A 24,000-nucleotide genomic window follows, 5' to 3' on the forward strand; every position below is an offset into this window, starting at 1 on the left:
CATATATGTACAGTTTCACACCGACTTCTAACACCCATCCGTACCTTCACTTACCGTGAAGACTCACGCTGCAGTAAACACCACCATTACTATAATTATTACCACTAACACCAGTACTACTGCTATATTATGCATATTATGAAATAAAGTATATTGGCTGATTGATAAACCAGTAGACTAAAACTACAACTGCTACTATATTCATTCTTTCATAATAATAACAAGATAATAATAGTGAGGCAGCACTAAGAGAGAAACAAGTTACCAGCGAGTACACATAAAAGGTTGCGTGTGTGAAAGTGGAATTACAAATGTTACTTAACAAAGCCGTCATCTGTACCTGTCATCGTGGATAATGTTCATGAGTCTCTCTATATCATAACATTTAAATTTAAAAAAAAAAAATAGGCATTAAAAATAAACACTATGTCATTTACGATATTTGGCTGAGTGAAAAACATTATATAAAGAGTTACAAGAATTATGGATATTATTATTTACGAAAATAATGAGAGTAATAATGACACGCAGACTAAAGGATTTCATGCACTCATTTTTTTGTTTTTGTTTTGTGTGTGTGTGTGTGTGTGTGTGTGTGTGTGTGTGTGTGTGTGTGTGTGTGTGTGTGTGTGTGTGTTTATTCAATTTGGACTGAGAAGTGTAAAGTTTTCAGTGCTGGCAGCACTTACTGCTTCCTCTTGAACTTCATGGTGGTGCTCTTGCTGAAGAAAAACTTTTCAGTAACCTCTTGGTACTACCTTTTTTTTCCTCTGGTTTCTTGTTCTTACTGTGTTGCGGAGGAAAAAAATCCGGTAAACTTTTGCGATGTCGTATGTAATTATCATGTCTCCTCTGCTCCCAAGAGCCAACCAAGTTATGTTTTTCCTCTCTCCTCGTTATTTATATTTTTATAGCTGTCACAAATAAGGCATATAATACCAACAACTGTATAAAAGAGAGATGTATACAACGATAAGTAACTTTATTACGGAAATGTGTCCATAATAAAGTTTCGTAAGGTTGCATACATCACCCTTTGAAACATATATTTATACCTCTAGTTTTCTTCTTTGTCCTTCTTCCTATTATTATTATTATTATTATTATTGTATTCACGGGGGAACTGCTAAACACGTAAGACTTACAAGGCGCCTGGGGAAAAGCAATTAGATTAAGGAAGTACTCTTCACCAGCATCAGAGCAACGCATATCAAGAGTTCATGCAGCCGGTCTGGAAGTAATGCATTATCAAGCTCAACAACCTGCTGTATGAGGCACTTGACAGCAAGTACACATTACTCACCAACCCTTCCAGCTGAAGTTTCCATAGATATCTTTTAAGATGTTCATCATGACGCTGATTAACTTCATCTGATAGTGTTAGTCATGGTAACTGAGCAGTTTTTCCAGCGCATGATATATCACACATTTGAGACTGCCCAAGTTGATTACATATAGTTATCAACACGAGTTCGTGCGGATGGACCGTCCAATATGGCTGACAAGTGTGAATCAGCTGATTGCTTGCCTCTTTAACTATCTGCTGACTCCACGATTTTCCGTCCAATACACCATCAGATATTAGTGAGGGCAAGTTTTTAGGTGTTGCCGTAACATTCGGCATGGAACGCGGCTGTATTCCAGGGATGCAGGTAAACATTTATATCTTACAACATAAGTCACAGCATCTGGTCTTCCTCTTTCCAAAAGAAACAAAGAGTAATTTAAAATTCATGCATGTCTCATGTACCCGGGGTACATGAGACATGCATGAATTTTTAAGTCATTGATGGCATATACACCGAAAATCAAATAACATTTGTCGGTAATCTGAGTTTCAGTTATAAACACTGACCAAGAGCATGCATGCTCGGGGTTACAAATACGTGCACAGTCAGTACTAAGTGTTTCTCTGAAAAGGCCCAATTTAGGGGTTTATGTTTCAAAAAACACGACAATCAGGCGACACACGCCCAGTTAACAGGTCCCGCGTCGTGTTTACCTTACACTTTAATCTACTTGACTTCGCTTCCATCTTTTTCAGGTTGTTCATCATATCTAACGTTTTCTGATTTCTTACCTGTAGCAATTCTCTTTATTAGATTGCTAGAAGTGTTAAGTCTGGTGTAATCCTGACAAAGAGTTGTTGGTAGCCCTGGTCCTGGACGCCTCATTCATTTCATGTATATATTTTTTAAACTGTCAGCAATGAGAGCAATTTTCCTCTGAATTTCATTAAATATGAACATGATAAATATATACATGCTCTTCTAAACCCAAGGATTATCCTTGGCCTTATTTTTGAGTGGCCTGGAGGCTGATGAGGCGGGGGGGGGGGAATCGACGGCAATGGCGTGTCCAGGAGGGGGAAGGCTGGTGACTCTGGGGGGAAAGCTGATGAGCCGGGAGGGGAGTCTGGTGACAAGGGGGGGAGAATGGTGACCCAGGGGATGAGGCTGGTGAACCAGGAGGGGAGAGGCGAGTGATCCTCTTCTCCCACACCCAGCACTGATCCATTTCTCCTGTGTACCAGATAAACTATCCTGAGAGATGACAGTTCCCAAATGATAGTGACTTCAGCTTTGCCGGAACGAAACGTTTGAAGCTGCTGCATCTGATGAACATTTAATGGAATACTCGAGACAAATCCAAGAAATTGGATTTGTCTCCCTTTCCATGAATCAAACCTTCCATTTCCCAAGCATGGTATAGACCCTATGGGTTTAGGGCTTCCTCGTACATAAAATAAAAATAACATCTGGCGATATCCTGGTTGCCCTACTGGCCTCCCAGCTCAGACTGACGTATCTCAACACTATGTGATGAAGAACTAGACACACGTGAAGCAACTGGGTATCTCTATTTGTAGATGTTTCGCCATCTAGTGACTTTGCAAGTACAAAAGATGAGGTAATCAGTCCCTCAGCCTTGGAGTTGGTGAAGAACAGCATAGTCATGAAGAGTCTAAAGCACAGGCGGGTTAGGTTAGGTAAGGTTCGTCAGGAAACAGGATAAGTGTTTCCTGACGCGGATATGAGCCATATAACGTCCCACAGCTGCAACTTTTGGCTTACCGGTCCACCCCTAAAAAAATTATGGTCATGATTACAACCATTTTTATACACATTAAGATTGGCGCTTATATATAATGGCGTCAGGTGAGGGACGTGTAGCAGATGAAGGTATTGTCACTGGTAGTCGGTATTGTACACCATACATGTACAACTGTATGTGATCCATCCTATGTGATGAACATGACATGTTAACACAGCTGACTGTGTTCAAACTATGTAACTATAATTTACAATAATGTAGCAGCACACTACCAAAGTATCCACCCTTGTTAAGTTAAAATAAAACAACATGAGCACCTTCCTTACTTGCCGGGATTATTATTATATTTTGAGGGGGAGGAGGGAGTGCTAAACTCATAGAGATCTTACACCACCTGAAGAATGGAAGCCAATCAGTTCTGATATAAGGGAAGAGTAGCTCTACTTCCCAGCATGAAGATTGTTCCTGGCGGGAACTTGAAGCAGTTAGTGAGTTACAACCAGGTTCCCGCCTCCTTTACTGCTCATTATTATTATTATTATTATTATTATTATTATTATTATTATTATTATTATTATTATTATTATTATTATTATACTCATGGCCAACCAATAAACCCGCAAGGGTCGTACACTACGTGGAGAATGAAAGGTAATCACATTTAATCCCAGGAAAGGGTAGGTAACTTCAATTCCTTTGATCAACAGATATTCATTAGCGTCAAGACATTGCCTTGAAGAGTCTACTACTCTGCAACATTGCCATCTCCTCCGCCTGGTCGACTGATCCCAATGAGTTTAGTGCTTTTCCAAATAATAAAAATAATGGGCAGTGTGTGGTTGTGTGTGTGCTCGTCCAATAGCAACATGTGGAGTCCTCCGTCTCAGTTGACTTTGTCAACATTATTATACTGACACACAAACCTGTGTGGGTTTAGAGATTTTTTAAGTACTCTATCATGTCCACCAACCTGTTGGCGACGTATATTCATGTAAATATAGTAAAATATTGCAAAACAGACACTACGCTATCATTCTCACTCACCACTTCACCTTATGACCCACAGCCTGGTGGCTAAAGATCTCGCTTCACACACGGAGTGCCCGGGTTCGATTCCCGGCGGGGTGGAAACATTTCGACGTGTTTCCTTACACCTGTTGTCATGTTCACCTAGCAGCAAATAGGTACCTGGGTATTAGTTGACTGGTGTGGATCACATCCTGGGGGACAAAATTGAGGACCCCAATGGAAATAAAACAGACAGTCCTCGATGACACGCTGACTTTCTCGGGTTATCCTGGATGGCTAACCCTCTGGGGTTAAAATCCGAAGAAAATCTTATCTTATCTTACCACTAACATTCCCTCGAGCACTTCCACCCACCACAACTCCCACTCCCCTCTACTTCCTCCCACTCTTCACCACCATTACCTTGACCCGCCAACATCATTGCTTAATCGCCCGGCTGTACTGATAATTGCCAATGTGGTCTCGGAACAGATTCCCCTTTCTCCCTATCTTCCTCACTGTGGTGACCACTGGCACTACCTGTCACTACCACCACCTATCTTCCTCAATGTGGTGACCACTGGCACTACCTGTCACTACCATCACCTATTTTCCTCACTGTGGTGACCACTGGCACTGCCTGTCACTGCCACCACCTATCTTCCTCACTGTGGTGACCACTGGCACTACCTGTCACTACCACCACCTGTCTTCCTCACTGTGGTAACCACTGGCACTACCTATCACTACCACCACCTGTCTTTACTGACGTTCAGATGGTGCAAGTATTTATTAACAACCTCTAATTATTGTTTATCTAACCTGGCGAGTAATACAGAAGTTTTACTTCCAATTTTCTCTCTCTTTCCTTCTTTCTTTCTCTCTCTCTCTCTCTAGATGACTCACAGGTGTGGCTTTGGATGCCGCTGTGTCGAGTATTCGACATAGCGCTAAAATAAAATTCTTACTCCCTCCAAGTGTCCGAGTCAACATTTGTCGGCTTCTGTCAAAGTTGCATGTTTCTGTCTCCTACTGATCAGTCTGTTTCTTCGTCTAACTTTCCTCTCTTCGTCTTTTTTCCCTCTCTTCGTCTCACTTACCGCTCCTTAGCTCACTTCTCGCTTTGCTCTCTTTATTTCACTTCACTCTTCATCGTGCATCTCTTCTCTCTCCCCCCCCCCCTCGCTTCCTTATTCAACTCATCCGACTCATTGACACAGGTGATCTGATACCATTGTTGGAATGGCCAAGGGTAACTTGCTGTTTACCTAACCAATTCTTCGTATCACGTAGCATAACCGATGCCTGAAGCATTAATTGTGTTAATTACATCACTAATTTTGGGTATAGCAGAAGTGGCGGCAAAATGTAAACCATATCCAAAACATCAGAGGTGATAAGCTACCGCAAATTCTGACGAAAGGGGAAATTTTACGATAGTTAGATCGAAAAGGAGGTGATGCTGGGTTGTTAGCCAGGCACAGCCACGCAAACCACGCTACCATGATGGTTGACCCAGAGTTGAGGAATCTGTGGGCACAGAACTTAAGCTATCAACTGTGTGGAAGGAAGGAAGACAGAACTGTAATAAAACATTCTGAACTTATTCGATAATTTGATAAAAACAAAGAATACAACGCACATACTAATACTAAAGTAAAATATATACCACACACAAAAAAATAAAACTATCCATACTGTTTAGATAATCGTTTAACAGTGTTAAGAGGAGGTGCAAACACCCAGTTGCTGGCAAACCACTGTTCATCTGTAGGGCACACCAGGCCCGATACTTCCCATGGGCATATTTATGTATGTAGCTCATAAGTCAGTGTTAGCAGTAGCTTGCTAGAAAGCAAGCTCTATATGTCAGCCTCAGCATCCGCCTGTTCATTACTCTGGAGCCACACACGTCCTACACGAAGAGAGCTCCACATGCTTGTGCCCGGCACGGATACAAGTTAACCTCTCCTGGAACCTGTGAATCACTAGGTGGACACTAGTATACTAGGCCAGGGCCAAATAATAGGTCACCCCCACATTTTTTTCGTGAAGGTAACATGTTACACTTTAATTTTCACGTAACGGTAACAAGTTACATCCAAGTGTTCACATGAAGGTATGAGATAACATGCAAGTGATCACATGAAGGTATGAGATAACATGCAAGTGATCACATGAAGGTATGAGATAACATGCAAGTGATCACATGAAGGTATGAGATAACATGCAAGTGATCACATGAAGGTATGAGATAACATGCAAGTGATCACATGAAGGTATGAGGTAACATGCAAGTATTCACATGAAGGTATAAGATAACATGCAAGTGATCACATGAAGGTATGAGATAACATGCAAGTGATCACATGAAGGTATGAGATAACATGCAAGTGATCACATGAAGGTATGAGATAACATGCAAGTGTTCACATGAAGGTATGAGATAACATGCAAGTGATCACATGAAGGTATGAGATAACATGCAAGTGATCACATGAAGGTATGAGATAACATGCAAGTGATCACATGAAGGTATGAGGTAACATGCAAGTGTTCACATGAAGGTATGAGATAACATGCAAGTGTTCACATGAAGGTATGAGATAACATGCAAGTGATCACATGAAGGTATGAGATAACATGCAAGTGTTCACATGAAGGTATGAGATAACATGCAAGTGATCACATGAAGGTATGAGATAACATGCAAGTGATCACATGAAGGTATGAGATAACATGCAAGTGATCACATGAAGGTATGAGATAACATGCAAGTGATCACATGAAGGTATGAGATAACATGCAAGTGTTCACATGAAGGTATGAGATAACATGCAAGTGATCACATGAAGGTATGAGATAACATGCAAGTGATCACATGAAGGTATGAGATAACATGCAAGTGATCACATGAAGGTATGAGATAACATGCAAGTGATCACATGAAGGTATGAGGTAACATGCAAGTGTTCACATAAAGGTATGAGATAACATGCAAGTGTTCACATGAAGGCATGAGGTAACATTCAAGTGTTCACATGAGGGTATGAGGTAACATTCAAGTGTTCACATGAAGGTATGAGATAACATGCAAGTGTTCACATAAAGGTATGAGATAACATGCAAGTGTTCACATGAAGGTATGAGGTAACATTCAAGTGTTCACATGAGGGTATGAGGTAACATTCAAGTGTTCACATGAAGGTATGAGGTAACATGCAAGTGTTCACATAAAGGTATGAGATAACATGCAAGTGTTCACATGAAGGTATGAGGTAACATTCAAGTGTTCACATGAGGGTATGAGGTAACATTCAAGTGTTCACATGAGGGTATGAGGTAACATTCAAGTGTTCACATGAGGGTATGAGGTTACAGACTGACAGAGGCGAGTCATGCCAGCAACAATGACTCATTCCCCGCCAGAGAGAATTATCTCGTCAAATACTTAATAATGCTGCCCGTAAATCAATGACAAATAAGAGATTTACCTGTTTATTGCGGGGTAAATATATTGTAGAACAGAAGAGAGTTTTGTTAACTCAAATGTTGAAACACAGCACAGCGAATTTTGTTATTTAAACTTCGTGTATATACGTGCTAGTTTAGCATCACCTGAACACGCTCTCCAACTACACCAAAAATATTCCCCTTATTTTTATGATTTTGTAGCTTATTCTTAAATATTACCAGTACGACCCAACTTAGAAACATCACCTAACTTAGAAACATCACCCAACTTAGAAACATCACCTAACTTAGAAACATCACCCAACTTAGAAACATCACCTAACTTAGAAACATCACCCAACTTAGAAACATCACCCAACTTAGAAACATCACCCAACTTAGAAACATCACCCAACTTAGAAACATCACCCAACTTAAAAACGTCACCCAACTTAGAAACAGCACCCAACTTAGAAACATCACCCAACTTAGAAACATCACCCAACTTAGAAACATCACCCAACTTAGAAACATCACCCAACTTAGTAACATCACCTAACTTAGAAACATCACCCAACTTAGTAACATCACCTAACTTAGAAACATCACCCAACTTAGAAACATCACCCAACTTAGAAACATCACCCAACTTAGTAACATCACCTAACTTAGAAACATCACCCAACTTAGTAACATCACCTAACTTAGAAACATCACCCAACTTAGTAACATCACCTAACTTAGTAACATCACCTAACTTAGAAACATCACCCAACTTAGAAACATCACCCAACTTAGTAACATCACCTAACTTAGAAACATCACCCAACTTAGTAACCACCTAATTTAGTAACATCACCTAACTTAGAAACATCACCCAACTTAGTAACATCACCTAACTTAGTAACATCACCTAACTTAGAAACATCACCTAACTTAGAAACATCGTCTAACTTAGAAACATCACCCAACTTAGTAACATCACCTAACTTAGTAACATCACCTAACTTAGAAACATCACCTAACTTAGTAACATCACCTAACTTAGAAACATCACCTAACTTAGTAACATCACCTAACTTAGAAACATCACCTAACTTAGTAACATCACCTAACTTAGAAACATCACCTAACTTAGAAACTTCACCTAACTTAGTAACATCACCTAACTTAGAAACTTCACCTAACTTAGAAACATCACCTAACTTAGTAACATCACCTAACTTAGAAACATCACCTAACTTAGTAACATCACCTAACTTAGAAACATCACATAACTCAGTAACATCACCTAATTTAGAAACATCACCTAACTTAGAAACTTCACCTAACTTAGTAACATCACCTAACTTAGAAACATCACCTAACTTAGTAACATCACCTAACTTAAAAACATCACCTAACTTAGAAACATCACCTAACTTAGAAACATCACCTAACTTAGAAACATCACCTAACTTAGAAACTTCACCTAACTTAGAAACATCACCTAACTTAGAAACTTCACCTAACTTAGAAACATCACCTAACTTAGAAACTTTGCCTAACTTTAGTAAATTATTTCACAACAATTCTGCTAAGTATATCATACATCAATTTAAATTGATTTAATACTAATATTTTCAGACTGATTTTCGCAGATTCAATGCATAAACTTATTTTAACTCTGCTTTATTTGGTAGAATGACCCGTGTTTTTTAGGCCAAACTCGCCGATTCGGCTTCCTTATTACGGCTCACCAGAAAGAGGACCTGGTCACCTGGTGTCACACACAGTAAGTCAACACACCTCACACAGACAACACATCGAACACCAGTTGTACGTAACCTTACGTAAAACTCTACATGTATATGTTAACACATATGCTGAGACCTCCCTGGAAATTGTTCCAATAATTCCACATACAATGTGATTATAATTTGTTAAGAAACTGGTGGTATTCTCCAGCATTGTATTCATAATTAGAAGGAATTGATGAATTTTAAGTAGTAAGGCAGGCAGCCAGCGGGTCAGCCTGAGGAAGAAGTGATATTGAGGAGTTGAGTGCTGGCACACACTCAGCCCCACACACCTGCACCACTGAACCACACACTCACACACTCAGCCTCACACACCTGCACCATTGAACCACACACTCACACACTCAGCCTCACACACCTGCACCACTGAACCACACACTCACACACTCAACCTCACACACCTGCACCATTGAACCACACACTCACACACTCAACCTCACACACCTGCACCATTGAACCACACACTCACACACTCAGCCTCACACACCTGCACCATTGAACCACACACTCACACACTCAGCCTCACACACCTGCACCATTGAACCACACACTCACACACTCAGCCTCACACACCTGCACCACTGAACCACACACTCACACACTCAGCCTCACACACCTGCACCATTGAACCACACACTCACACACTCAGCCTCACACACCTGCACCACTGAACCACACACTCACACACTCAGCCTCACACACCTGCACCATTGAACCACACACTCACACACTCAGCCTCACACACCTGCACCACTGAACCACACACTCACACACTCAGCCTCACACACCTGCACCATTGAACCACACACTCACACACTCAGCCTCACACACCTGCACCACTGAACCACACACTCACACACTCAGCCTCACACACCTGCACCACTGAACCACACACTCACACACTCAGCCTTACACACCTGCACCATTGAACCACACACTCACACACTCAGCCTCACACACCTGCACCACTGAACCACACACTCACACACTCAGCCTCACACACCTGCACCACTGAACCACACACTCAGCCTCACACACCTGCACCACTGAACCACACACTCAGCCTCACACACCTGCACCACTGAACCACACACTCAGCCTCACACACCTGCACCACTGAACCACACACTCACACACTCAGCCTCACACACCTGCACCACTGAACCACACACTCAGCCTCACACACCTGCACCACTGAACCACACACTCAGCCTCACACACCTGCACCACTGAACCACACACTCAGCCTCACACACCTGCACCACTGAACCACACACTCACACACTCAGCCTCACACACCTGCACCACTGAACCACACACTCAGCCTCACACACCTGCACCACTGAACCACACACTCAGCCTCACACACCTGCACCACTGAACCACACACTCAGCCTCACACACCTGCACCACTGAACCACACACTCACACACTCAGCCTCACACACCTGCACCACTGAACCACACACTCACACACTCAGCCTCACACACCTGCACCACTGAACCACACACTCACACACCTGCACCACTGAACCACACACTCACACACTCAGCCTCACACACCTGCACCACTGAACCACACACTCACACACTCAGCCTCACACACCTGCACCACTGAACCACACACTCACACACTCAGCCTCACACACCTGCACCACTGAACCACACACTCACACACTCAGCCTCACACACCTGCACCACTGAACCACACACTCACACACCTGCACCATTGAACCACACACTCACACACTCAGCCTCACACACCTGCACCACTGAACCACACACTCACACACTCAGCCTCACACACCTGCGCCACTGAACCACACACTCACACACTCAGCCTCACACACCTGCACCATTGAACCATACACTCACACACTCAGCCTCACACACCTGCATCACTGAACCACACACTCACTCAGCCTCACACACCTGCACCACTGAACCACACGCTCACACACTCAGCCTCACACACCTGCGCCACTGAACCACACACTCACACACTCAGCCTCACACACCTGCACCACTGAACCACACACTCAGCCTCACACACCTGCACCACTGAACCACACGCTCAGTCTCACACACCTGCACCACTGAACCACACACTCACACACTCAGCCTCACACACCTGCACCATTGAACCACACACTCAGTCTCACACACCTGCACCACTGAACCACACACTCAGCCTCACACACCTGCATCACTGAACCACACACTCACTCAGCCTCACGCACCTGAACCACACACTCACACACTCAGCCTCACACACCTGCGCCACTGAACCACACACTCAGCCTCACACACCTGCCCCACTGAACCACACACTCACACACACTCAGCCTCACACACCTGCACCATTGAACCACACACTCACATACTCAGCCTCACACACCTGCACCACTGAACCACACTCACACACTCAGCCTCACACACCTGCACCACTGAACCACACACTCACACACTCAGCCTCGCACACCTGCACCACTGAACCACACACTCACACACTCAGCCTCACACACCTGCACCACTGAACCACACACTCACACACTCAGCCTCACACACCTGCACCACTGAACCACACACTCACACACTCAGCCTCACACACCTGCACCACTGAACCATACACTCACACACTCAGCCTCACACACCTGCATCACTGAACCACACACTCACTCAGCCTCGCACACCTGCACCACTGAACCACACACTCACACACTCAGCCTCACACACCTGCGCCACTGAACCACACACTCACTCAACCTCACACACCTGCACCATTGAACCACACACTCACACACTCAGCCTCACACACCTGCACCATTGAACCACACACTCACACACTCAGCCTCACACACCTGCACCATTGAACCACACACTCACACACTCAGCCTCACACACCTGCACCACTGAACCACACACTCACACACTCAGCCTCACACACCTGCACCATTGAACCACACACTCACACACTCAGCCTCACACACCTGCACCACTGAACCACACACTCACACACTCAACCTCACACACCTGCACCATTGAACCACACACTCAGCCTCACACACCTGCACCACTGAACCACACACTCACACACTCAGCCTCACACACCTGCACCACTGAACCACACACTCACACACTCAGCCTCACACACCTGCACCACTGAACCACACACTCAGTCTCACACACCTGCACCACTGAACCACACTCTCAGACACTCAGCCTCACACACCTGCACCACTGAACCACACACACACACACACATACACATACACACACACACACACAGACACACACACACACACACACACACACACCTGCACCACTGAATCACACATACTCACACACACACTCAGCCTCACACACCTGCACCACTGAACCACACACACACATACACACACACACACACACACACACACACACACACACACACACACACACACACACACACACACACACACATACACACACACACACACACACACACACACACACACGCACACACACACACACACAGGTATGAGAAACTTCCTGCAGGAGGTTCAGTGGGACAGAGAAATGGTAGGAAAATCAGTAAACGAGATGATGGAATATGTGGCAACAAAGTGCAAGGAGGTAGAGGAAAGTTTTGTTCCCAAGGGAAACAGAAATAATAGGAAGACCAAAACGAGTCCTTGGTTTACCCGAAGGTGTAGGGAGGCAAAAACTAAGTGCAACAGAGAATGGAAAAGGTACAGGAGGCATAGGACCCAGGAAAACAAGGAGATTAGTAGAAGAGCCAGAAACGAGTATGCACAGATAAGGAGGGAGGCCCAGCGACAGTATGAAAACGACATAGCATCGAAAGTCAAATCTGACCCGAAACTGCTGTATAGCCACATTAGGAGGAAGACAACAGTCAAGGACCAGGTGATAAGGCTGAGGAAAGAAGGTGGAGAACTCACAAGAAACGATCAAGAGGTATGTGAGGAGCTCAACACAAGATTTAAGGAAGTATTTACAGTAGAGACAGGAAGGACTCTGGGGGGACAGACCAGATGGGGACACCAGCAAGGAATACACCAACAAGTGTTGGACGACATACATACAGATGAGGAGGAGGTGAAGAAACTGCTAAGGGACATCGATACCTCAAAGGCAATGGGACCGGACAACATCTCCCCGTGGGTCCTTAGAGAGGGAGCAGATATGTTGTGCGTGCCACTTACCACAATCTTCAACACGTCCCTGGAAACTGGGCAACTACCTGAGGTATGGAAGACGGCAAATGTAGTTCCCATTTTTAAAAAAGGAGACAGAAAAGAGGCACTAAACTATAGACCTGTGTCATTGACGTGTATAGTATGCAAAATTATGGAGAAGATTATCAGGAGGAGAGTGGTGGAGCACCTGGAACGGAACAAGAGTATAAATGCCAACCAGCACGGATTCACGGAAGGCAAATCTTGTGTCACAACCCTTCTGGAGTTTTATGATAAAATAACAGAAGTAAGACACGAGAGAGAGGGGTGGGTTGATTGCATCTTCTTGGACTGCAAGAAGGCCTTTGACACAGTTTCTCGCAAGAGATTAGTGCAGAAGCTAGAGCATCAGGCGCATATAATAGGAAGGGCACTGCAATGGATCAGAGAATACCTGACAGGGAGGCAACAACGAGTCATGGTACGTAATGATGTATCACAGTGGGCACCTGTGACGAGCGAGGTCCCACAGGGGTCGGTCCTAGGACCAGTGCTATTTTTGGTATATGTGAACGACATGATGGAAGGGTTAGACTCAGAAGTGTCCCTGTTTGCAGATGATGTGAAGTTAATGAGGAGAATTAAATCTGATGAGGACCAGGCAGGACTTCAAAGAGACCTGGACAGACTGGACACCTGGTCCAGCAAATGGCTTCTCGAATTTAATCCTGCCAAATGCAAAGTCATGAAGATAGGGGAAGGGCACAGAAGACCACAGACAGAGTATAGACTAGGTGGCCAAAGACTGCAAACCTCAGTCAAGGAGAAAGATCTTGGGGTGAGTATAACACCGAGCATGTCTCCGGAAGCACACATCAATCAGATAACTGCTGCAGCATATGGGCGCCTGGCAAACCTGAGAACAGCATTCCGATACCTTAGTAAGGAATCATTCAAGACACTGTACACCGTGTATGTCAGGCCCATACTGGAGTATGCAGCACCTGTTTGGAACCCGCACTTGATAAAGCACGTCAAGAAACTAGAGAAAGTACAAAGGTTTGCAACAAGGTTAGTTCCAGAGCTAAGGGGAATGTCCTATGAAGAAAGATTAAGGGAAATCGGCCTGACGACACTGGAGGACAGGAGGGTCAGGGGAGACATGATAACGACATATAAAGACAGGATGTTCCAGGGAGGGGACACAGAAACAAGAGGCCACAATTGGAAGTTGAAGACACAAATGAGTCAGAGAGATAGTAGGAAGTATTTCTTCAGTCATAGAGTTGTAAGGCAGTGGAATAGCCTAGAAAATGACGTAGTGGAGGCAGGAACCATACACAGTTTTAAGACGAGGTTTGATAAAGCTCATGGAGCGGGGAGAGAGAGGGCCCAGTAGCAACCGGTGAAGAGGCGGGGCCAGGAGCTAAGACTCGACCCCTGCAACCACAAATAGGTGAGTACACACACACACACACACACGCGCCTGCACCATTGAACCACACACACACACACTCAACCTCACACACCTGCTCCACTGAACCACACACACACACTCAGCCTCATACACCTGCACCACTGAACCACACACACACACACACACACACACACACACACACACACCTGCACCATTGAACCACACACACACACACTCAACCTCACACACCTGCACCACTGAACCACACACACACACTCAGCCTCAAACACCTGCACCACTGAACCACACACACACACACTCAACCTCAAACACCTGCACCACTGAACCACACACACACACTCAGCCTCAAACACCTGCACCACTGAACCACACACACACACACACACACACACACACACACACACACACACACACACACACACACACACACACACACCTGCACCACTGAATCACACATACTCACACACACACACTCAGCCTCACACACCTGCACCACTGAACCACACACACACATACACAACACACACACACACACACACACACACACACACACACACACACACACACACACACACACACACACACACACACACACACACACACACACACACACGCCTGCACCATTGAACCACACACACACACACTCAACCTCACACACCTGCACCACTGAACCACACACACACACTCAACCTCAAACACCTGCACCACTGAACCACACACACACACTCAGCCTCAAACACCTGCACCACTGAACCACACACACACACACACACACACACACACAGAGGCAACAAGGGAGGCAACGAAGAACAGAAGACAAGAGACAGCTAGCAAAAGAGAGAAAGGGATGGAGGGTGCTGCAGAGAATAAGGGTGAATTGGAAAAGACTGAGATTATAAAATATTCAGTCTCTCTTTACTCTCACTCTTACTCACTTTCTCCCACTCTCTCTCTTTACTCTCACTCTTACTCACTTTCTCCCACTCTCTCTCTTTCTCTCTCCATTTAGGAAATATGAATAACGAAGAGAGGAGACAAAGAAGACAAATGATAACCACATACAAGATCATAAACAGATCAGAGAAAATAAATTATATTTCAGCGTGAGTCTCCACAGGTCAAACAAGAAGTCCCCTTTCTAAAAGATTTTCAGAAAATATTTCTTCATAAACAGACCCTTCAAGGTAATGTCTTGAGGTAAGTGAAGAGCTCTTTATTTGAGCAAATTGTAGCTACTTTCCCCACTTCCTCGGATCAAGCCTGCCTGCCTGGCCCACGCTCTGAATGGCGCTTACTGATTTAGTTATTCCAAATAATAATAATAATAATAATAATAATAATAATAATAATAATAATAATAATAATAATAATCCTGATAAATAGAAGGAAATTATTAACAGACTCCTAACTGTCTTCGATAGAGAACTTTACAGTTTCTTCCAGACAGATCCTGGACTGCATGTTGCTAGTGCCGATAGTATGACTGATACTAGAGGCAAAGTTACGGGGGGAAGGGGCAGTGACCCCTGTAACTTTCATCGGGTGGTTATCTTAAAGGATAACAGGTGCTGTAACCACTAGAAATATTTACAAATATTAATATGACACTGAACACTGAGGTCGGGACACCTTGAACATAACTGCTCCTGCATCACCCTCCTTACACCGGGCGTGTGGTGTCCAATGTAACTGTTTACATCCCAACAACGTATGTTTACCGTTCCGGGAAGTTACCGCGAGATAACATCCTCCCCGCTGATGTATATTGTTAGTTTATCTTCCTATACTGGGTCATAATGAGTTAATTTAGGTTACCAGAACATAACCTGGCCTAAAGTAGCGATAATTAACCTAAATACGGAGGCTGTAATGGCGGTCAGGTAAACACATGATACTGGTGTCATTGTTTACTCCGTAAATAAACGCACGTGCACTCTATTGCGTTGGAAAACAAACGTTTCAACCATGGCAAGAGGAGGATAACTACGAATAAGAGAATCACAAGTACGTACTAACACTCACACACACACGCACACACACACACACACACACACACACACACACACACACACACACACACACACACACACACACACACACACACACACACAAATATGTACACATACACAGATGAATCTGAGAGATGTTAGGAAGTACTTCTTTAGTCATCGAGTTGTCAGGAAGTGGAACAGTCTGGCAAGTGATGTAGTGGAGGCAGGAACCATACGTAGTTTTAAGACGAGGTATGATAAAGCTCATGGAGCAGGAAGAGAGAGACCTAGTAGCGACCAGTGAAGAGGCGAGGCCAGGAGCTATGTCTCGACCCCTGCAACCACAAATAGGTGAGCATAAATAGGTGAGTACACATATACACACACACACATACACATGATGATGCAGTTGACATCTACAAGAATTGAACTTAAGAAATGGTCGGATAAACTTGGTTACTGAAGTTTAATTCGAACAAAAGTAAATTTATGAAGATGGAAGATGGAGAAATGTAAGCTAAGATAAAAGATCAGCCTGGGAATGGAGAGAGGAAGGAAGGAAGGGAGAGCTCAGAGAAACAGATCAAGGAAGAGACCGGCAACACATTCACCGGGGATCAAACTCACGGTAAGTGAGTCGTAAGACACTAGGCCAGTGCGTAAGTCTCACCCATACTATGATTTGTTTGAAATCGTGTTATTACGATTTCGTAAGTCAAACCTTACTTGCACAAACCTTAACAAAGACACCTTCAGTTTTCACCAAGTAGTATGTGCGGCGACTCCCCGAGTCCACAGCACCAACTGGAAACCCCCTTTTCCCCTTTACGTCACCTATTCAAAAACAATATAAGTCTCAAGAAATTAAACAAGTATGCCTTTAAACTGCAAAAAAAAAAAGGTGCGAGGCATGAACTACGAGGAAAGCTTGTACAAACTGATTCTCGTGTACATGTAAGAAAAAAATATACAGCATGAGGGAATATGCTCATGACGTACAAAATACTCCTTGGTATAGGTAGACAAATATACCTAAAAGAATCGTATATTATTATTATTTATATTATTATTAATATTATTATTATTATTATTAACATTATTATTAATATTATTATTATTATTATTATTATTATTATTATTATTATTATTATTATTATTATTATTATTATTATTATTATTATTATCATTATTAATAATATTATTATTATGATTATTATTATTATTATTATTATTATTATTATTATTATTATTATATTTCCCAGTGAGTATTAAACACTTACGAATCATTCAGTGCCTATGGAATAAGATTCAATCAAATTTAATCACATACAGTTATATTCTATCGTACAAGCGACAACAAACATTCTTTTACGTAGACTTTAACTTCTGACGACATATACTGAACGAATGACGGTTAATGTGTTTCCTTCACTGTAGTCACTCTACCTCGGTGGGAGACGGCTAGTGTGAAAAAAACAAGAATCACGGAGGAACACTAAACCTGTAAATCTTATACAGTGCCTGGAGACAGCAAGGATGTACATGTCATACAGTCCACGGTAGTGGAACAAGAAACGTTGCGTAACAAGCTTTTGTTGGAAACACGTTTCACTCTGTGTAAATCTCTACGCAGAGCGAAGAGTTGTCCAACTAAAAGCATGTAAGGAATGAGAGGTAATCAAGTTCCAGCGAAGGACGGGAAGGAAGAGAGAGAGAGAGAGAGAGAGAGAGAGAGAGAGAGAGAGAGAGAGAGAGAGAGAGAGAGAGAGAGAGAGAGAGAGAGAGAGAGAGAGAGAGAGAGAGAGAGAGAGAGAGAGAGAGAGACAGTATGTGACAACAACTAAGAGGAAGGCAGTGGAGGGTAAACCAGACCTCTCATTATTCCTGCTGACCACACACTTTCATCACGCTGTTACCCACCAGTGTCTAGTGTGCTTGATGCTGCCACCATCACCATCACCACTAAAACCATCATCACTGTCACCATCACCACTAAAAACAACCATCACTGCCACTATCACCACCACCACTAAAACCATCATCACTGCTATCACCACCACCACTAAAACCATCATCACTGCTATCACCACCACCACTAAAACCATCATCACTGCTATCACCACCACCACTAAAACCATCATCACTATCACCACCACCACTAAAACCATCATCACTACTATCACCACCACCACTAAAACCATCATCACACTGCTATCACCACCACCACTAAAACCATCATCACTATCACCACCACCACTAAAACCATCATCACTACTATCACCACCACCACTAAAACCATCATCACTGCTATTACCACCACCACTAAAACCATCATCACACTGCTATCACCACCACCACTAAAACCATCATCACACTGCTATCACCACCACCACTAAAACCATCATCACTGCTATCACCACCACCACTAAAACCATCATCACACTGCTATCACCACCACCACTAAAACCATCATCACACTGCTATCACCACCACCACTAAAACCATCATCACTACCACCACCAAACAACCACCATCCTCACTCTCATTACTCTTACTACAACCACCAACATCTCCACACAATCAACATCACACCACAATCAACATCTCCACACAATCAACATCTCCACACAATCAATATCACACCACAATCAACATCTCCACACAATCAACATCTCCCCACAATCAACATGTCCCCACAATCAACATCTCCACACAATCAACATCTCCACACAATCAGCATCTCCACACAATCAACATCTCCCCACAATCAACATGTCCCCACAATCAACATCTCCACACAATCAACATCTCCACACAATCAGCATCTCCACACAATCAACATCTCCACACAATCAACATCTCCACACAATCAATATCACACCACAATCAACATCTCCACACAATCACCATCTCCACACAATCAACATCTCCACACAATCAACATCTCTACACAATCAACATCTCCACACAATCAACATCTCCACACAATCAACATCTCCACACAATCAACATCTCTACACAATCAACATCTCCACACAATCAACATCTCCCCACAATCAACATGTCCACACAATCAACATCTCCACACAATCAACATCTCCCCACAATCAACATCTCCACACAATCAACATCTCCACACAATCAGCATCTCCACACAATCAACATCTCCACACAATCAACATCTCCACACAATCAACATCTCCCCACAATCAACATCTCCACACAATCAACATCTCCACACAGTCAACATCTCCCCACAATCAACATCTCCACACAATCAACATTTCCACACAGTCAACATCTCCACACAATCAACATTTCCACACAATCAACATCTTCACACAATCAACATTTCCACACAATCAACATCTCCACACAATCAACATTTCCACACAATCAACATCTCCACACAATCAACATTTCCACACAATCAACATCTTCACACAATCAACATCTCCACACAATCAACATTTCCACACAGTCAACATCTCCACACAATCAACATTTCCACACAATCAACATCTCCACACAATCAACATTTCCACATAATCAACATCTTCACACAATCAACATTTCCACACAGTCAACATTTCCACACAGTCAACATCTCCACACAATCAACATCTCCACACAATCAACATTTCCACACAATCAACATTTCCACACAATCAACATTTCCACACAATCAACATTTCCACACAATCAACATTTCCACACAATCAACATCTCCCCACAGTCAACATTTCCACACAATCAACATATCCCCACAATTAACATTTCCACACAATCAACATTTCCACACAATCAACATCTCTACACAATCAACATCATACAATGACCATCGCCACAGAATCTACCACCACTACACAACCACCATTACTAACATCACAACCATCAAAGAAAGCGTGTCCACTCATTTGTACATTCAGCTTTATAGATGACTCTAGGTGCTTTAAATGTTGCTGCTGTTATTATTATTATTATTATTATTATTATTATTATTATTATTATTATTATTATTATTATTATTATTATTATTATTATTTTTATTTTGTCCCTCAAATATATATGTATAATAATGAGAGTTGTGTAGGTTCATTAACTCAGGATAACCTCACAGAAATAGGTAGCGCTCTCCTAAGTTGCAACCTTTACATTAAATGGAAAATTTTGGGAGGAACATAAGCTCATAAAAGCCCAGGACATCATGATTTGGCAGCTACGTGAATCATGTATTCACAATATGTGACCAATATTGGGAAACCTGACATTTCTCTAGCCAAGGCAATCAATCTCGAAAATATCAGTGAACTTAAAAATTAAATTGGGAAAATGATGGTAAACAGCCTTTCCCTGATGTTATCATCGACTGGGAATCTATGGCTTTCCTTGATGTTCTTCTCATTAAAGGTAACATCAACTTTGAAGTCATGGCATACCTTGATATTTTTACCAAGGCAATACCAATTTGGAATTTCTTAATTAGATCGACAAGGCTGAGTGATTCATCTAACCGGTGATCATATCAAGACACGTGTTAATCCCTGACGACACTTTGGATCTAAAGAACAAAATATTTATACCAAGAAAAAAATACTAACACTTTTTTTTGGAGATGGGATATCCTACTTGGCTCATGTAATTAACATTAGCAAAATCGAACAAAAGGAGAAGAACAAACAATACTGCTACACACGATAAACCTTTGTTCATACCTTCCCACAGAAACAAATACATCTACAAGGAAAAAATCACTAAGCTTATACTTAATTTCTTTAACAAAATTTGAATTACGTTAATAATAATAATAATAGTAACAATAATAATAATAATAATAATAATAATAATAATAATAATAATAATAATAATAATAATAATAATAATAATAATAAAACACCCCACACGACGCGCCCGTAATGTATAATATCTAGTACAAAGATTACAGTGGTGAAGTGGACTGAGGAACTGTAAGAACTGATATTCGTGCCAAGCTAGGCTATGTCAGCAACACGGTTTCCAATCTTACACATGTCAACTGAGATTAAAAGGGTTTGTAAGATGCATGCATATATATATATATATATATATATATATATATATATATATATATATATATATATATATATATATATATATATATGTATACATATATATATATATATGTATATATATATATGTAGGTAGTAGGTTGGTAGACAGCAACCACCCAGGGAAGTACTACCGTCCTGCCAGATGACTGTGAAACAAAAACCTGTAACTGTTTTGCATGATGGTAGGATTGCTGGTTTTCTTTTTCTGTCTCATAAACACGCTAGATAACAGGGATATCTTGCTACTCCTACTTACACTTTGGTCACACTTCACAGACACGCACATGCATATATATATATATACATACATCTAGGTTTTTCTCCTTATTCTAAATAGCTCTTGTTCTTTTTTATTTCTTCTATTGTCCATGGGGAAGTGGAAAAGAATCTTTCCTCCGTAAGCCATGCGTGTCGTATGAGGCGACTAAAATGCCGGGAGCAATGGGCTAGTAACCCCTTCTCCTGTATACATTTACTAAAAAAGAGAAGAAGAAAAACTTTATAAAACTGGGTTGTTTAAATGTGCGTGGATGTAGTGCGGATGACAAGAAACAGATGATTGCTGATGTTATGAATGAAAAGAAGTTGGATGTCCTGGCTCTAAGCGAAACAAAGCTGAAGGGGGTAGGAGAGTTTCAGTGGGGGGAAATAAATGGGATTAAATCTGGAGTATCTGAGAGAGTTAGAGCAAAGGAAGGGGTAGCAGTAATGTTAAATGATCAGTTATGGAAGGAGAAAAGAGAATATGAATGTGTAAATTCGAGAATTATGTGGATTAAAGTAAAGGTTGGATGCGAGAAGTGGGTCATAATAAGCGTGTATGCACCTGGAGAAGAGAGGAATGCAGAGGAGAGAGAGAGATTTTGGGAGATGTTAAGTGAATGTATAGGAGCCTTTGAACCAAGTGAGAGAGTAATTGTGGTAGGGGACCTGAATGCTAAAGTAGGAGAAACTTTTAGAGAGGGTGTGGTAGGTAAGTTTGGGGTGCCAGGTGTAAATGATAATGGGAGCCCTTTGATTGAACTTTGTATAGAAAGGGGTTTAGTTATAGGTAATACATATTTTAAGAAAAAGAGGATAAATAAGTATACACGATATGATGTAGGGCGAAATGACAGTAGTTTGTTGGATTATGTATTGGTAGATAAAAGACTGTTGAGTAGACTTCAGGATGTACATGTTTATAGAGGGGCCACAGATATATCAGATCACTTTCTAGTTGTAGCTACACTGAGAGTAAAAGGTAGATGGGATACAAGGAGAATAGAAGCGTCAGGGAAGAGAGAGGTGAAGGTTTATAAACTAAAAGAGGAGGCAGTTAGGGTAAGATATAAACAGCTATTGGAGGATAGATGGGCTAATGAGAGCATAGGCAATGGGGTCGAAGAGGAATGGGGTAGGTTTAAAAATGTAGTGTTAGAGTGTTCAGCAGAAGTTTGTGGTTACAGGAAAGTGGGTGCAGGAGGGAAGAGGAGCGATTGGTGGAATGATGATGTAAAGAGAGTAGTAAGGGAGAAAAAGTTAGCATATGAGAAGTTTTTACAAAGTAGAAGTGATGCAAGGAGGGAAGAGTATATGGAGAAAAAGAGAGAGGTTAAGAAAGTGGTGAAGCAATGTAAAAAGAGCGCAAATGAGAGAGTGGGTGAGATGTTATCAACAAATTTTGTTGAAAATAAGAAAAAGTTTTGGAGTGAGATTAACAAGTTAAGGAAGCCTAGAGAACAAATGGATTTGTCAGTTAAAAATAGGAGAGGAGAGTTATTAAATGGAGAGTTAGAGGTATTGGGAAGATGGAGGGAATATTTTGAGGAATTGTTAAATGTTGATGAAGATAGGGAAGCTGTGATTTCGTGTATAGGGCAAGGAGGAATAACATCTTGTAGGAGTGAGGAAGAGCCAGTTGTGAGTGTGGGGGAAGTTCGTGAGGCAGTAGGTAAAATGAAAGGGGGTAAGGCAGCCGGGATTGATGGGATAAAGATAGAAATGT

The 24,000-nt window shown here is 42.3% G+C and overlaps 1 protein-coding gene across 1 annotated transcript in view; it reads left to right on the plus strand.

The window, feature by feature from the left end:
• The window catches only part of LOC138852795 (uncharacterized), a 129,999-nt gene that overhangs the window by 33,371 nt on the left and 72,628 nt on the right, over positions 1-24,000 (plus strand). The gene's annotated exons all lie outside the window — the stretch shown is intronic.

This window comes from Cherax quadricarinatus, chromosome 16 (assembly GCF_038502225.1).
Source record: "Cherax quadricarinatus isolate ZL_2023a chromosome 16, ASM3850222v1, whole genome shotgun sequence".
Lineage (NCBI taxonomy): Eukaryota > Metazoa > Arthropoda > Malacostraca > Decapoda > Parastacidae > Cherax > Cherax quadricarinatus.